Source organism: Apis mellifera, linkage group LG7, assembly GCF_003254395.2.
Source record: "Apis mellifera strain DH4 linkage group LG7, Amel_HAv3.1, whole genome shotgun sequence".
NCBI lineage: Eukaryota > Metazoa > Arthropoda > Insecta > Hymenoptera > Apidae > Apis > Apis mellifera.
This window is the reverse complement of record NC_037644.1, coordinates 11,702,108-11,717,648: the sequence shown is the minus strand read 5'-3', so window position 1 is coordinate 11,717,648 and position 15,541 is coordinate 11,702,108. Positions and strand designations below refer to the sequence as shown.

Below are 15,541 nucleotides of genomic sequence, written 5' to 3'. Positions count from 1 at the left end.
GTGACGCTACGGAAAGCGAAACTGACATCCACTCTAATTAATATTCGATGCCGCTTATGGGCTCAGGTGTGACCGGGCTTTACCGGATGTTACGAACCTATGGGGACACGATTTTACGAGCTACACGCGAACTCTTCCGCTGCCACCCGTTCGTTGTTCCCTTTATCCGCGACGGCTCTTCTTCGGTAGTCAGCCCCCCCCCTCTCTCTCTCTCGCCCTCTTTCTTTTTCGTGTCCATGCCACGAAACCACCTACCACGAGGTTTCATCAACACCCGTACGCACGTCCCCGCGCGTGACTCGCATTTATCCTCCCTTCTTTCTTTTCTTCTCCTTTTTTCGTCCAGCCACGGCCAATTTTCCAAAGTCCAGCGGGCATTAATCATAGAAGAGGCCGGGGCTAATAACCCAGCCTCGATCCCCGTGTGTGCAGGCGGAAGGAAGGAGGGGAGGGAGGAGTGGTGGAAGACCACCACTATTGTCGTGGCCTGGATACACAAACGGTGGCCGTCCACACGACGGACGGAAACGGGGCCGGAGTTTTCTTCGTGTTGAAACGAAAAAAGAAAGAAAGAGAGAAAAAAAGTCTCATAAAGTCTCGTTACTTCTCGCCACTACGACGATCCATTGGAGGAGCGGTTCCTCCTTCTCGCCTGCGCCTTCGCGTTTAATTCTTATCTGTTTATCAGGACCGCGTTTTAATTCGTTTGATGTGCCGTGCGCGCTCGCGCTTGGAAGAGTGGCGCGGGGGGAGGGGAACTGGAAACTTTCTCAAGGAGACCGTGTTTTCGCGCGGATACAATGTGTGGGCAACTGGTACCGCCTATACAATGTCCGGCCGATGAATTTTTACATTACGTAGAAAATTGAAAGGTTTCGAGCGAAATTCTTCTCTGATTACAACTGCGGCGTAAATATTATATTCTTGGGCGGATAATAAAATGTTTACGGACATAGCAGTGGTATTTTTAACTTAACCTTTGCACTCGAGGAACGATTGTCATCGAGGATTTTTTTTTTTTTTTTGGCTTTTGCAAATGGAAGAAAAATTCTTCCATTCTTCTCCAGAAATTTTTTCATTCCACGAAAATATTAGAGATAAGGCAACGCGCGATCAATAAACGGAGAATCATTGGCAACAAGAATCAAGGGAGGAATACTTTTTGATACGAAACCGGGTTAATTTGAGACACGCGAGTTGATCAAGGCCAAGGATCTAAATCGTCGATCGAGGCCGAGGAAAGTGCTCGGCGTCAACGGCGAACAATCGCATCCCCGTGTTTTTAACCGGTTCTCGGCCCAAGTTTGTGGTCGAACGGTAGTCGAACGACCGTTTTTATACGGCATCCTTTGTTTTCCGGCCTGGACCGGGCCCGATACCAGATAACGATAAAAACGCTTATCTGGCCGTTAATGAAATTTACGATCGCAGGAAACGGCGATTTCGCGGCTCCGTGTGTAACGTATTTTTTTTTTTTTTTCTTCCGTTGGCCGCAGAATTATGCGTTTGACCAACTAAACGCGGCAGATTTACAGCCATCGACCGATGCGCAAAAGCGAATCCTCTTCTCTGAACCGATATATATATATATATATGTATGTATGTACGTGTATATAATACGTGGCGAGGAGAGAGACGTCGAATGTTCGCCTGTGGTTTTTAAGATTTCCTCGCGAATAATCTCGAGAGCCGTCCGCGTTTCGCGAGAATCAATCCGACTGTAAATAACGGCCCACTCGTAAAATCCGTGGAACGGCATGGACGTAAAATCCTGGGAGGATCTTTTAGTGTGTTTTAGCCCGATAAACGTGTCTCCCGCTCACGATAATAAATAAAAAGCAATTAAATTCCTCCGAGATAGAGATATAAATTTCCGACGAAATTTTCCATTTGCATATTTCCCTCCCTCGGGATTTAATTTCGATAGATTTGGACGGGAACATTCGATATTCAAAAGTTTTAAAAACTCGAATATCCACCATTCTCCCCAGACTAGTATCTAGTTACTTTTCCCGAGTTTAAATCCAAATCTAATATGATCCGACTAATTAAACTCGCATTAACGATAAATTTCGAAAAGTTGGGAATACACGCGATTCGCGGGTCGCCAAGGCGGCAAGGTAAATCGCAATTACGAGAAGTATTTTAATTCGTGAAGGGAAACGAGGATCGAAGGCGCCCACAGGAGGAGGATCCGCTCGGCTAGGGTCCACTCTTCTTCGACCACCATCCTCCCCCTCCTGCAATGATTTCCTCTCTCATATTCTTCCTCCACCCACTCGCGATTGCAACCAGGCCCGTTGATGGTGTTCGGTTTCTGATTATCGGAAATCGATCCCAGCCAGGCCGTTAAGGACACGGTTGACTAAGCGATAGGTGTGCCCTCGCTCGTGCACAAACCTGCACAAATCCTCCTCGCGTTCTTCCTCCCCTCCCTGTTTTCGTTCGTTCGAACACGCTCCCATCCCGCTCGCGGACGGAAGCCTCGCGTATCCCATTCGGGGCCAACGATTGCCCCCGCGAGAAAAGATTCTCCATTTGGGGTCCGCCAACGTTTCTGCCCCGTCGCGTTTAATTTCGATAATAAATTCGACGGGATCCTTTTTTCTTTTCTTTTTTTTTTTTTCAATCGAAACGTCTCGAGCCTCCTCGAGCCGCTAGTGTATTTTCAATTTCTCCGTCGGCCACTTTAATAACCGTTAACGCGCGCGCCGCTCGATTTGACTGACGTTCGAGGGAGCGGAGGGACGAGGAAGAGGGTCTTCTCTCGGACAGGAGGAGGCAAATATCGTCGGAGGGGAAGGGGATGGAGCCAGCAGACCGTGGCGCTCGCGATTCTTTCCACCCCTCCTCGATTCGTCCTTCGAACTCGTCCGGGCCGAGGTTCGATTCCCTGATTATCGGAAATCGATCGCCGACGGCCCGTTAAGGACACCGATTCTCGGAAGTCGCCGCGATCCCAGACGCGCCGCCGTGTGTTCACATTTAAATATCATCGCGAGCCGCCTCCGTGAACTTTTCGAAATTCACGGGGAATCGAAGAAGAAAGAAGAAGGGGGAAGAAATGGTATGGTACCGAGTTGACATTTGAATAACGTAGGAATTGAGTTTATGTGTCATCTATGTATCGATTAATGATTAATTTTTCGATTTGACGATATTTATTTGCGATTTAGGCTTATAATTTTATCAAGTGTAGAGATATAAGAAAATAACGATATAAAGTTTGATAAATGATCAAGTTTTCTTTCTTTACACGTACAGATATTAAAATATAAATGTTCCGTACGTTAATTTGAGCTAATTGGAAAATATATGGAAAAACAAATCGAAAGGGTTAACAATCTTGCCTGATGAAAATTTGTCCGTACAAGGAATAAGAGAAAATTCTCACGTTATACCTTATATTTAATTCTCCGACTTGCTTCTCCGAAAGAGGGAAGAGAAGAAAGAAAGAGTACGGTCTGGAAAGGGGGAAAATCCCCGATTAGAAATCAAACCACGTCACGTAGCCGTTGCAAGAATACTTTGTCTGCCAACAGGGACCAACAACCTCCGCGTTCCAACCTAGCACACGCTAAATTTCCCTGTCGATTCTTCTCCATTTAAATCCCCGGCATACGCATAAATTTCCCTTTTTTAGCCCGGACGAATCTTATATCCCTTTCCACCTGGAAAAGGGACTCGGAAGAAAACAGCCAGAGAGAGAGAGAGAGAGAGAGGGAGGCTTTCTAAATTCAACGATTCGTATGCTCGTCCACGAAGGTGGCGCGAGGCGAGGTGAAAACGCGAAATTAGGTTCCTTACGAGGAGGCCTTCCTTTCTTTGGACAGAGAGAAATATAGAAAACGGGTGGAAAAGGGGAAATTGCCGGCGCAGAGGCGAAAATTGAGGGGAGGGTCGTTGTAAATTAAATTCGGTTACGGAGGAAGTCGTAACGACCGGCACGTGCCACGACCGTGTGTGCATCGCTACGGGAAAAATCTTGCACGTAGGATGGAAGACACCGCGCGGCCGGGTGCTGTGTGTGGGAGTTTCCCTCTCCCTCGTCAGGAAGCGTACGTAGCCGCGCTACGTGATTCGAATTTGTCAACCGGCTCGGCCATGAGCTCAACGGAAGAGGGTCTAATTATAAGCTGATTATAAACCGCGCACGGATTTATTTCCCTTGTCTCTGCGTACGTACACCTCCCTCTCGCCCGTCGCTGCGACAATTTTTCAACCCCGGTGATTCATCGTTCACCGGGAACCCTTCCACCCGTGTCTTTATTGAAAGGAGTTTGGAAAGCGCGGCTCGTACACGGAATTAAAAGTTTCGTCCGTACGGAATGAATAAGTATATTTAAAATTAATATATACATGTATATATATAAAAAAAAAAAAATGCATTACACATACGAAGATATGGAGGAAATGTGGAGGAAATGTGGACGTAAATCATCTTTGAAATCGGTGGTGGGTCGGTTTGGCGGAATGAAATCGGGTAATATTTCAAACCTGTGATGCACGCCGCGTGTATATTCGAATAGGTTATACAACATGGTCGGGTTACGTACAATTTTTCATTCGATTAAATTAAAAAGCGATTCTTCCTCCATGCCATCGAATGCGTCATACTTTTTCTCTTTTTTTCTTTTTTTTTTTTTTTTCCCAAACGTGCACGTACACGTGCGCACCCGATACCAACTTTAATTACTCGTATCGTTAATTAAATCCGTCTGCGGGCGGTTGACCATCGGGTCCCACCCTGCCACCCCCATCGAAGGCGCTCGTATTTCGAAAGCTCATAATGCCGGGGGTAAATAATAAGGGACGTTTCTTGTTCACGGTGAGCACAGTTTACGCACAATTTTTCGGTTTCGAGGCATGAAGAGGGGATGAAGAGCGAAAGAGAGAAAAAGAGAGAGGGAGCGCAGCGTTTTCCTCGAAACCGCTTCGAACCCCTCGACAACCCTTTCGACTTGGATGCATTTCAACGAGGTTTGTCCGAGATTGATGAATCGGAAAACAGTAGTTCAAACCGGGAGGAAAAACGCGGGCAGGGCCGATTAACGCTTCGGGTTGACCCCGCGCCGAGGGCCCCACCCTCTCGTTTCGAGCCACCCTCTCTTTGTAATCGATTGCAGCTGAGCAAACGAAACCTCGAAATTAACGGCCCATTACGAATTTAAACGCCGTAATAACCGATCGAGATCGTCACCGAATCCGAATTCGATTTCTCCCCTCCCTCTTTTTTGTTTCACCCCGCCCATCGAGCGTAAATTTTTCTTCCCTTCTCGCGGCTTAATTCCGGCTTCTGAAACGAGGAACGAAGGAGGGATCCGTGCGAGGTTGCGTGCGTTTCGCGATGCTCCGTAGGTGGACCGGTCGTGGTTCTCAGGAAACAGGTGGTTTTTCCACATGGAAACGTTGTTATAAGTGATACGAGCGAGCCGGTGATACAAATCGTGACACGAGCATTATTAACGCGGTGAAGTAGAAAACGTTTCCGCTTCTTTTTTTTTTTTTTTTCGTTGTTGCGGAACTGAAATAGTCTTTTCGGTAATTCGTTATGTCTTCCATATATTTAGTGTTTGGTTTATTTAAAATTGTCTCTTTATTGTGCTTTTAAGGAGTCGTTGTAGATATCGAGAACGTTTTAAGCGTTTTTAAGTCGCAATTCTATCGAAATTTTTGCGGCTGGCTCGTCTAAATAATTTCCAAAGATAATAACGAGAACCTACGCGCTTCGTAATTGCGCGCTTTCGAAACTTGTGTTTTTCAAGTTTTCACGTACGATACGGATACGATATGAGCGTAGGACAACGAGTTTCGTAAACGTGTTTTCATTCGCTTTACAAAATCGTGTTAAATTATACGGTACCGGATTATCATTAAGTGCGTAGTTAAGACTTTATTCCATCCATAAATATCCATAATCATTTTCTTTCATCGCGTCTATTCACCCGAGTCATTTACAAAGAAACCGAAGCGACGATTGATTATATATAAAAAAATTTGAACTTTTCGATAAACGTTTAATAACCTACCCCGTGCTAGATATCAGATATTCCATTATGGAAATGCGTAGAATTCGATAAACTCTTTTTCGACAAAAACCCTTCGAGTCGACCCAAAGTCGTTAATGATATCAATTTCTACTTCCACTCTATCTCCACTTTCATTTATCTCGATGTAATGATTTATTTAACAAACGTTTCCCATTCCCAACTTTCAATGCTATTACGTCGCATTAAAATTAGAAAAAAATTAAAAGCAATATAATTCCGGTTAAAGTTAATTGTTATCGATCAATAAAAGATCATTAGAAGCGTAAAACTTTATCCTTTCAAACGATAATTTTCGATTTAACCCCGTACAACTTTCCATTCCTCGGGTATATATTCGTCGTGTAAACGAAACAATAATTTTTGATCGTTTCCATGCTACTCGCATCTCGTGATCCAACTCCAGACACGAGTACGCACTTTCAGGGGGAAAAAATATAGGTCACTGGGTCACCCATTCATAATTTTCACGCTATCTTAAATGTTATAAAAAACTTTTCGAATCCTTGTATCTTGGTAATCAATCAATATATATATATATATAAAGAGACTTTACAATTTTTTTTATCTTCTGAATGGATCGATGATAAAAAATCAAAATTTCATTTGTGACCAAAGTAAGTAATACTTTACACATTTTAGTAAAATATATTACTCTCTCATACGTGTAAGAATAAAACTTAAATCAATTAACGCAATTGAGAACCACTGTCTAATAATCCAAAGCGAGAAGTGTTTCCACCCTATCCATACTTTCACGACTCAAGTCAACGTCCTCTTTTAATCACTTAACCGTTGAATTCCTGAAAACGACGCTGCGCCCATACACGATTTCACGATCCTTTTTCGAAGAATCTCCCCTCGAGAGCGCGAGCCATCCACCGCGGGATTCTTTCCTCCGCGTGCGTGGAAGAGGGAGTGGCACGTTGGAAAAAAGGGACTCTTTATTCCTTGGGCGGCGCTTATCGCCGCTATCGGGCGTACACTTGACCAAGACGGGGAGCCGTTCGAAGAGTAAGAAAACGGTCTCGTGCGGTGTCTAGATCATCGAAGTGGCGCCAGCATGCAAACGACGGGACGAGGAAGGACTTTGAACCGAGTTGGGTAAGGCAAAACTTGATCTTTTCGGGGAAACGAATTTAAAGGAACTTTGAATTTTTAGTAACGCGTATATTTTTAGCGCGCAGTTTGCAAGCAAATTTCCGGTAGTGTTTCTTTATATATTTTTACATTTTTGCATTCGGGTTATGATCCCCTCGCGTATATACGTAATAATTTTCGAATTCTTTTTTCTTTCTTTCTTTCTTTGTTTCTATAGAAATTGAGTTGAATTAAGATTGATTGAGAAACGATTCTCGAATAATCGGGAATTATTAAGCGTGTTATAGGAACTCATTATGAAATTCTATTATATATCCCCTTTCCATTTCTTTCCAACTTTCTATCAATGAAATTATAAATGTATTGCCAATAAAGTTTCACTAATTATACGAAAGTCGAGAAAGTCGTACGATAATTAAAATATAACGGTCAGGATGTCGTGATGATTAGGCGCTAAGCGACAAAGACCAGAAGCCATACGACGATATACCGTTACACCGCCTTTTAGATAACCAGTGTTTGCCTTTTGTATTTGTTATTAATTATCGTTAAACACACATATCTCACGCTCGTTTCCGGTAGAGGTTAACCACGTGGCCGGTTGTATATTTAGCTTAAACTTAAACGGCTCCAAACCGCACCGACAGGTGGATCGTTAACCTCGTTGCTACTTCTTCGACCCTTGCTCGCCGTTTTTTCACGCTTGCTTTTCTGCTACACGAACGATGACGAATCCCTCGACATTTTAACCACAACAACCTGTCTTCTTATTCTCATCATTCTTATTCTTAATAAACGAATCATCGAGGAAATCGATCGTATCCTTCTAGAATACGAATCGCATCGAATGAAACTGAATGAAAATTTTTGAGTAGCTGGTGAAAAAAGAAAAGTCGAACGTTTCTTCATAAATGATGATGAGAAGGGGAGAGAGGGAGGAGGGTTGAAACGAGGAGGGTTAAACGTTCCTCGCGCAATCGAGATATCGGTGAAAGACATCGTCGGCGAATACCCTCCTCTCTACGCCTCGAGTTAGGATTGTTAATAATAGGAGAGGCATAAATCAAAGTCCCATTCGCGTCTTTATTGCTCTATTAAACGGGACAGCTGGTGCCTGGCGTCGGTTCGACACGGAAAACCAGCCAGCCAAAGAGAAACGGAGTGAAAGAGAACGAGAGAGAGAGAGAGAGAAAGGGGAAAGTGGTAACACGAAGAGGAAGAGGGACAGAACGAGGCGGATGGTTCGAAGGGCGGCATTTGTCTATAATACATCGAGGGATGGTGTGAAAACGTGCGGTCTAGAAAGTTATGTCGATCCGTCCTCGGCCTGTAGACGTATCGAGTTAATACCATTAATTTCCGCCAATGATTTCGCCATCGTCCACCCTCGCGTTTCCGTTTCCATTGTAAAGGGCCCGCGTCGATCGAAGCTTGTTTACATACAAATGCGCTTGCTTTATATCGCGCCTATCTCCTCTCTCTCTCTCTCTCCCTCCCCCTCTCTATAACGCGATTCCAAACTAATTCGTCGCCGGTAATTTTCTATTCGAGCCGAATGCCAAGCCAATTGGCTCCACCGATTTTCCTGGACGGTCGCGGATCCGCGAGGGAATAAGCTCCTTCTCGCCCCCTGTAATCTCGTCAGACGAGTTTCCTTCTGATTTACAATCTACCCCGATCGTTGTATTTAAATCAGTCGAGTCGAGGCGAAGTCGAGTAAAATTTTTCGAAAACTTTTCCCAATTTTTCCAGCGAAACGGAGAGAGGAAGGAGGGTTTGATAAGGGAGAGGAGATGACTTGTTTCGAAGGGGTTATGGACACAAACGGATTTCGCCGCTTCGAATTCATAAGGTTGTGGCTGGCGACACGTGTTCGCGAGAGGAGTTGGAAACGTCTCGTGCACGTCGGCTTCGGGGTTGATAACATTAATTCCCGTCAACAGGCTCTCGCCAACTCCAATCCTCGGAGGGGGAGGAGGGCCCCAGTTGCCGATGTTCGACCGATCGAAACCTGTTTACATACAAATTCGCCCCGTAAAAGGCCAGCTGCGTGGCCGTAATTCCGCCAGTCCGGTTAATTTTCGCGCAACAACAATCGTCCTCGACGAAAGGCGAATTTCTGACGGGCGAATTTCATCGCGAATTTCTCTGTTCGCGCCTGATGATTTTCGGCCAAGTTCAGAATTGGCCCGGTGGGATTAATGCTCCGAGAAACGAGGTTGAGAAAGTTTGGGAATATTGGATATTACTCGGATTATTCGTTCGGATTAATTATTGTAATGCAAATGATATTATATATACATATATATATACAAATTTTGGATAGAGACGCGAAAATGTCGTTTAATACTAAGTAACGAGAAAACTTTTCCAGCATAATTAAAGTGAAAATTCACATAATACAAACTCGATTTTATTAAAATCCTTTCACTCGAATATATCTTTGCTGTTGCACGAGAAGGAATTCTCGGCGCGGAGAATGCGGACCAAATTGATTAGCATTACTCGCGCTACTAGAACTAATACGACAATGGAAACAGATATAATGTTCGAGCATCGATTGGAAATTTCAACGATAATAATAATAGTAAGAATCGAGCGCGCATGAAATTCTTCTCGGGATTCGTTCCACCGAGTAAGTAATCGATTCTCCCCGACCTTATTATTACCAAACTCGAGATAACACGATACTTTTTCCCTCGCCTTTAATCCGAGATTTCGCGCGAAAGTAAGGGCGGAAATGCAAGAGCGGCGAAGAATGCGCAAGAACGGAAGAAAATGGAGGAACACGTTTATTAGAAATATCGCGGGAGGGGAAGGGGAGGGGGCGTTTTCCACGACAACGCGGCCCCTCCCGTGGAATCGGTCGCGATGTATCGTGGAATGCTGTTGAAAATTCCGAGCATCTGGAATCGGGCCAACAAGCATTTTTATTGCCACGAGCCTCTTCTCGTTCGACGTTTCGCTCGGACTACGCGTGCATCGCCGCCAGTCATGAATACTGTCCCTGTCCCTGCCGATAAAATGCCTCGAATTCTTTCCACCTGGCGACGTAACGCGCCCGCGGAGAGGTTTCCAGGCTCTAATCGGGTTGCTCGATTCTCCTCAGCTTCGATTCAATTTCGCGATTGACTCGCGCGTAATCGGTATAGGCGGCTACGTTTTCACGGATTTACGAAAACGTGACGCGTCCAAAGTGGCAGAGAAGAGAGAATTGTCTCTCGTTCTGGGCAGATGCGGGGGAAAAGAGAGAGAGAGTGTGTACAAAGCTTCGAAAATCCCCCACGGATCCGCCGATTTTGCGGGCCGGAGTCGACGTTAGACACGCTTCAGGGAGCATTAGGAGAGCCTCGAGAAACCGTCGTTCTCGAACCTGCGTTTCTAAGCTCTCTCTTCCCGGGCCGAATCGCCTCTCTCTCTCTCTCTCTCCTCTCTCTCGGCCTGCCCTCGTTACGCTTTAACGGCAATAATCTTCCCCGTATTTCACGTTAGCCGCGTTCTATTCTGACACATCGTGCGTAACTCACCGAGGTAACGATCCGGAAATACCGGGACTGAAAAATGATAATCGCAGTTCGGCTGAATTACAGCGGAATTTTCGTTTGTACGAATAAGCGGTAGGTTCGATGTAGGTAATTCTCCTCAATGAATGTAATTTTTCGTTCGTGTTTGTATCCATCTTCTTCCATAATTTCTATTTACAATTTTTTTTTTATAGTCGCAATGACAAATAGTATCGGTATTTATATATTTTATTATATTTTATTATATAGATATAATTACCGTACAAAATTAATTTATTTATTTATATAACGAAACATTGTTCCGTTCCTGAAGAGGACTTTTCCTTGAATAATTTTTGATATCCAAGATTTATATCCAAGATTCGGCCACTTGGATACGTTCCTCATTGTGGCTGTCAATATTTTAAATTTGGGAATAATTTTAGACACAAAAATTGCTCATTGTTCGAATTAATTGCTTATCGCGAAGAAATGTTCACATAAGATAACGATACAACAAAAGTTGATCGTCGTTGGAACAATCGGACTTTTAATAACAAAAATAAGATCTCGTTCGTATATAACCGGGCGAGGAAAAAATATTTTCATGCTGTTTCGTAGCGCAAGTATCGACGATACAGGACGAGGCGTGATGGCCCGTGGTGCACGAGGATGCGCGTCTCTGCCTGTGAGAATCGGTGCGCGAAATCAGATTCGATCACGAGCAGCCTGCATCCCGTCGCACGAACCGAGTCACGCGGATCTATGTATCCGAGAATATCTTCCACGCTCTCGAGCATGCCGAACCGCGACAAAGGGAGCACGCTGCGAATTAATAAGCCGGCTCTCCTTCTAAACGCGCCCGAAGAAAGTCCCCTGTTCGACCCTCACGTCGATGATCCCGTCGGCTCAATCCGTTCATAATGCGCCGCAGCTGAAACTATCCGGTGAAGAGGGTCACGTTTATAAAAGGCCTCTGTTCCATTGTCGAGGATCCAGTTTTTCCTACGCGTGGACCCGGAGGGACCGAGTGACTTTAGCTTTCCCCACCTCACCCCTCTTCGGGGAGAAAAAATATATCGTTGCCAACGGCGAAACGTTCCATTCAATAATGTTGTTGTTTAATTCAAAAAAGTAAGACTCGAACTCTGATCGATCGCACGATTGTTTAAGATTGTTTCGTAATTATTGCGTGATTGGAATTAGTGTTATTAAATTTAAGAAAAAGTTTCTTTTTTGTATTTCGTACTCTATCGACGAAAATAATAACGCGCGCAACGATCGTCGTAACTCAGCAACGAATGCTATTATGCATTTCCATATTGATTCGTTTCATCGCCCACGAGCCAGCTATGGTTTTATAATCACGCTAAGTCTTCCAAAGCGTCAAAGACAGGCTCAACGCTCAGAGCTTTGTATCTTAATAGGATAATAGATTGAATCGCTATTGCGACATATTAAAATAAATAAATCGTGTAGAAGAGTGAAAACGAACGAAGGAGAGAGAGAGAGAAAGTTTGATTCTTGGCCGGTGCGTGCTCACGCTTCACCGAAGGTTTATTCGAAGAGACTGCGATTTGCGCCCAGGCCTCGGGTGTTCCTCACCGTGGGACGTCCTATTATCGTGCTCTTCTCTTTATCCCCCGTCCCTCTTCCCTTTCTTTCCTTTCTTTTTTCCTTTCTTCTCTCGCGACTCCCTGCCCCGACTAAGTGGATTATCAGAGATATCCGTTTGATCTTTATCCGAGGGGGCGGCCTCGGATAAACTTCCGAACCGTCTCGACCGGCCTCGTACAGGTGCACCTCGCACGGAACAAATTCTTTCCGTTTAATCCTGCGCGTTCCCTGACAATCGGGGACAGGCATGCTCGCCCGATGCATTGAATTTTTCACGGCACGGAAATTCGTCACGGCAAAGAACAGTGTCAAAGTGTCACCGTCCCTTGGAAATCATCTAACGATACCCTTTCGCTTTTTTTTCTTCTCTTCTCTTTCAGGGGATGCAAATAATATCTCACATTCTATCAATTTATCTTCGATTATCTTCGATATTCGTACGTCAATAATTTCCATCATGGAAATAGAAATCGTGGAAATCGGGTCCTAGCGTTTCATTCACGAGGAGATAAAGAAGGCTTCGCCTCTGTTTACTCCTATCCTCTCCCGCAATTGTTCTCTAATTATTTCTAGCCAACCGATGTTCCATGTTATGCACGATCGTCAAAGTGTCACCGTCCCTTGGAAATCATTTAACGATACCCTTTCTCTTTTTTTTCTTCACTTTCAGCGGATGCAAATAATATCTCACGTTCTATCAATTTATCTTCGATATTCGTACGTCAATAATTTCCATCGTGGAAATAGAAATCGTGGAAATCGGATCCTAGCGTTTCATTCACGAGGAGATAACACGAAGAAAGATTCGCCTCCGTTTATTCCTATCCCTCCCCATTGACGCAATTGTTCCCTCTAATTACTCCTAGCCTAGGTGTTCCACGTTGTGCGCGATCGTCAAAGTGTCACCGTCCCTTGGAAATCATCTAACGATACCCTTTCTCTTTTTTTTCTTCTCTTTCAAGAGATGCAAATAACATCTCACTTTCTATCGATTTATCCTCGGTATTGTCCAATAATTTCCATCGTGGAAATAGAAATCGTGGAAATCGGATTCTAGCGTTTCATTGACGAGGAGATAGCACAAAGAAGGGTTCGCCTGCGTTTACTCCTATCCCCCCTTGTTGATGCAATTGTTCTCTCTAATTACTCCTAGCCAACCAATGTTCCACGTTGTGCGCGACACGAGCGAGAACTCGTGGTATCGATTAAACTCCGCCTCCCCTTCCCTCGTACGTGTCGGTTGTAGAGTCGTTTTCACGATTCTCCACGACTTAGGTGGAATAGTCGGGGGGAGGGAAAGAGGAGGAGGAAAAAGAAGGTGGGTCGGTTTGTCGGCGGGGCCCGGGGAACGATGACTTCCTCCTCCGCCGAGGGGTTTCGATTCAATGGGGTCGCGATGATCCGACAATGGAGCCGCCCCGAGTTTGGACCGGGGGAAAAGAACTTGTTCCATAAGGGGTTTTCTGGAGGGATCTCCCCGGCGAAATAACGAGTCACGGTGCTCGTCCACGGTGCCACCACGGATCCTCTTCCTCCGTGACGAGGAGGGTAAGGAGGGGTGAAACGACGCGAGGATGACGCGGTCGAGGTGAAAGGAAACGAGAAGAAGGGGAGAGTGAAAGGGTGGAGAGAAAAAGAGAGAGGAAAAAAAGGAAGGAGACGTGTGACAATCTTATTGTCGCCGTATCCGCGAGAAAAATCGTTTCTTCCTCTCCGGCCGCGAACATCCAACAATGAGAACCTTTTCTCTTCTCTTTCACCTCCCCCTCCCTCGTCGCCACTTTCACCTCGTCTATTTTTCTATCCCCCTCCGCGCGTTCGATTCCGTTCGTCCGTCACCCGTCCCTCGGCGCGCGGAAAGCAGTTAAAGCGATTAAAGTCTCCGAAAGCTCGGCGAGAGAAGAAGAGAGAGGCGCGATAGATAGCCTTGCGAGAGTCTTCCCCTCCTTCTTTGCCCGGGATCTCTCCACTTTCTTTCTTTCTTTTTTCTTTTTTTTTTTTTTCCCTACTTCTTCCGTTTCCCGTCCCTCGGTGGCTGGGGGTGGTTTGGGAAGAGGGAGGAGAGGGAGAGTGCGAGAGCTGGGATATTGCGACCCGCGCTGGAATTGCCCCGGGCAATTGCACCGGAATCTAACTTCCATTCGGGGTTATTATTTGAACAGGAGTGGTGGCACGCCACCTCGATGGCTTAACGCTCCTCCGCTTCCGCTAGACCGATCTCTCTCCCTTTAATCCGAGGCGGCTAACTCTTTCCACCTTGTTCCACGAAGCGATCGATGCTTCACGGACAATGCGATCTTCCAGGATCGATCTTCTAGGAGCGTGAAGGGATTACGATAGTTGATACTCGGGCGAAGTGTCACCAGTTCTATCTCTGGTACTCTCCCTTTCTCGAGAAATCTTAAATCCAATAAGGGAAATTGTTAAATCAAAAATTTCGATCGAATCAAATCGTTGGAATCACGGGAATTTTGTGTAATAGATTTTCTTGAATTTTTCAAGATTCTCTATTATAAGCGTTTGAAGAAAGAAAGTAGTGGTAGTATATAATATAATATAAAGGAAATCTGTTTCACGATGGGGTGCTAAGGATCCAAGTCCGACAACGAAGCGGTAGGTCGCAAGAGCGGTTGACGAGAAACAGACGTTCCTCTCTCTCTCTCTCTCTGTATTTATACGATCTTAAGAACCGTGTAAGCCTGAGCACCTATTATTCCCTACGATCCATCAACCTAAACAGATCTCTATACACGGTGCGTCTTCAATTTGTCCAATTTCAATCGCCTGAACGCCTTGTTGTGTTCAAACAATAAGCTCGGTTAAAAAGCTCGTAGTCGTCGAAAGTTTCGCTCTTCAAAGCTCCTCCTATATACGTATATATATATATACACACATTTATCCTCTCCCGATAAAATCACTCGAGCGGATAATTCTCTAATCTGCAGCTCGTAACCTCGAGAATTAACTAACACTTTCACCCTGTCGTCGAGCGGAAGAAGGAAGAAGGCCGGACGAAAATCTCGATGAACTCGCGGCAACGAGGCGTGATCAAGGTCGTGCGCTAATAATCCCCGCCGATCGTTCGGTGGTTGTCGGAGTCAAGGGTCAAGGATTAAATCCGTAAAGCGTCGCGCACCGAGCGTCGTCGTCCCCGGACCGGAAGAGCAATTACCATTGATTGACCTGCTCGCGTGGTGCTCGCCAACCGTGTAACGGGATTAATAAAGGTCTCGAACGTTCAACAATCCACGGAGTGGAGGGAAGGAAGCTCCC

General features: G+C 45.2%; 1 protein-coding gene across 1 annotated transcript in view; it reads right to left on the bottom strand.

The window, feature by feature from the left end:
• Window positions 1-15,541, bottom strand: part of LOC411212 (discoidin domain-containing receptor 2) — a 122,057-nt gene that overhangs the window by 90,144 nt on the left and 16,372 nt on the right. The gene's annotated exons all lie outside the window — the stretch shown is intronic.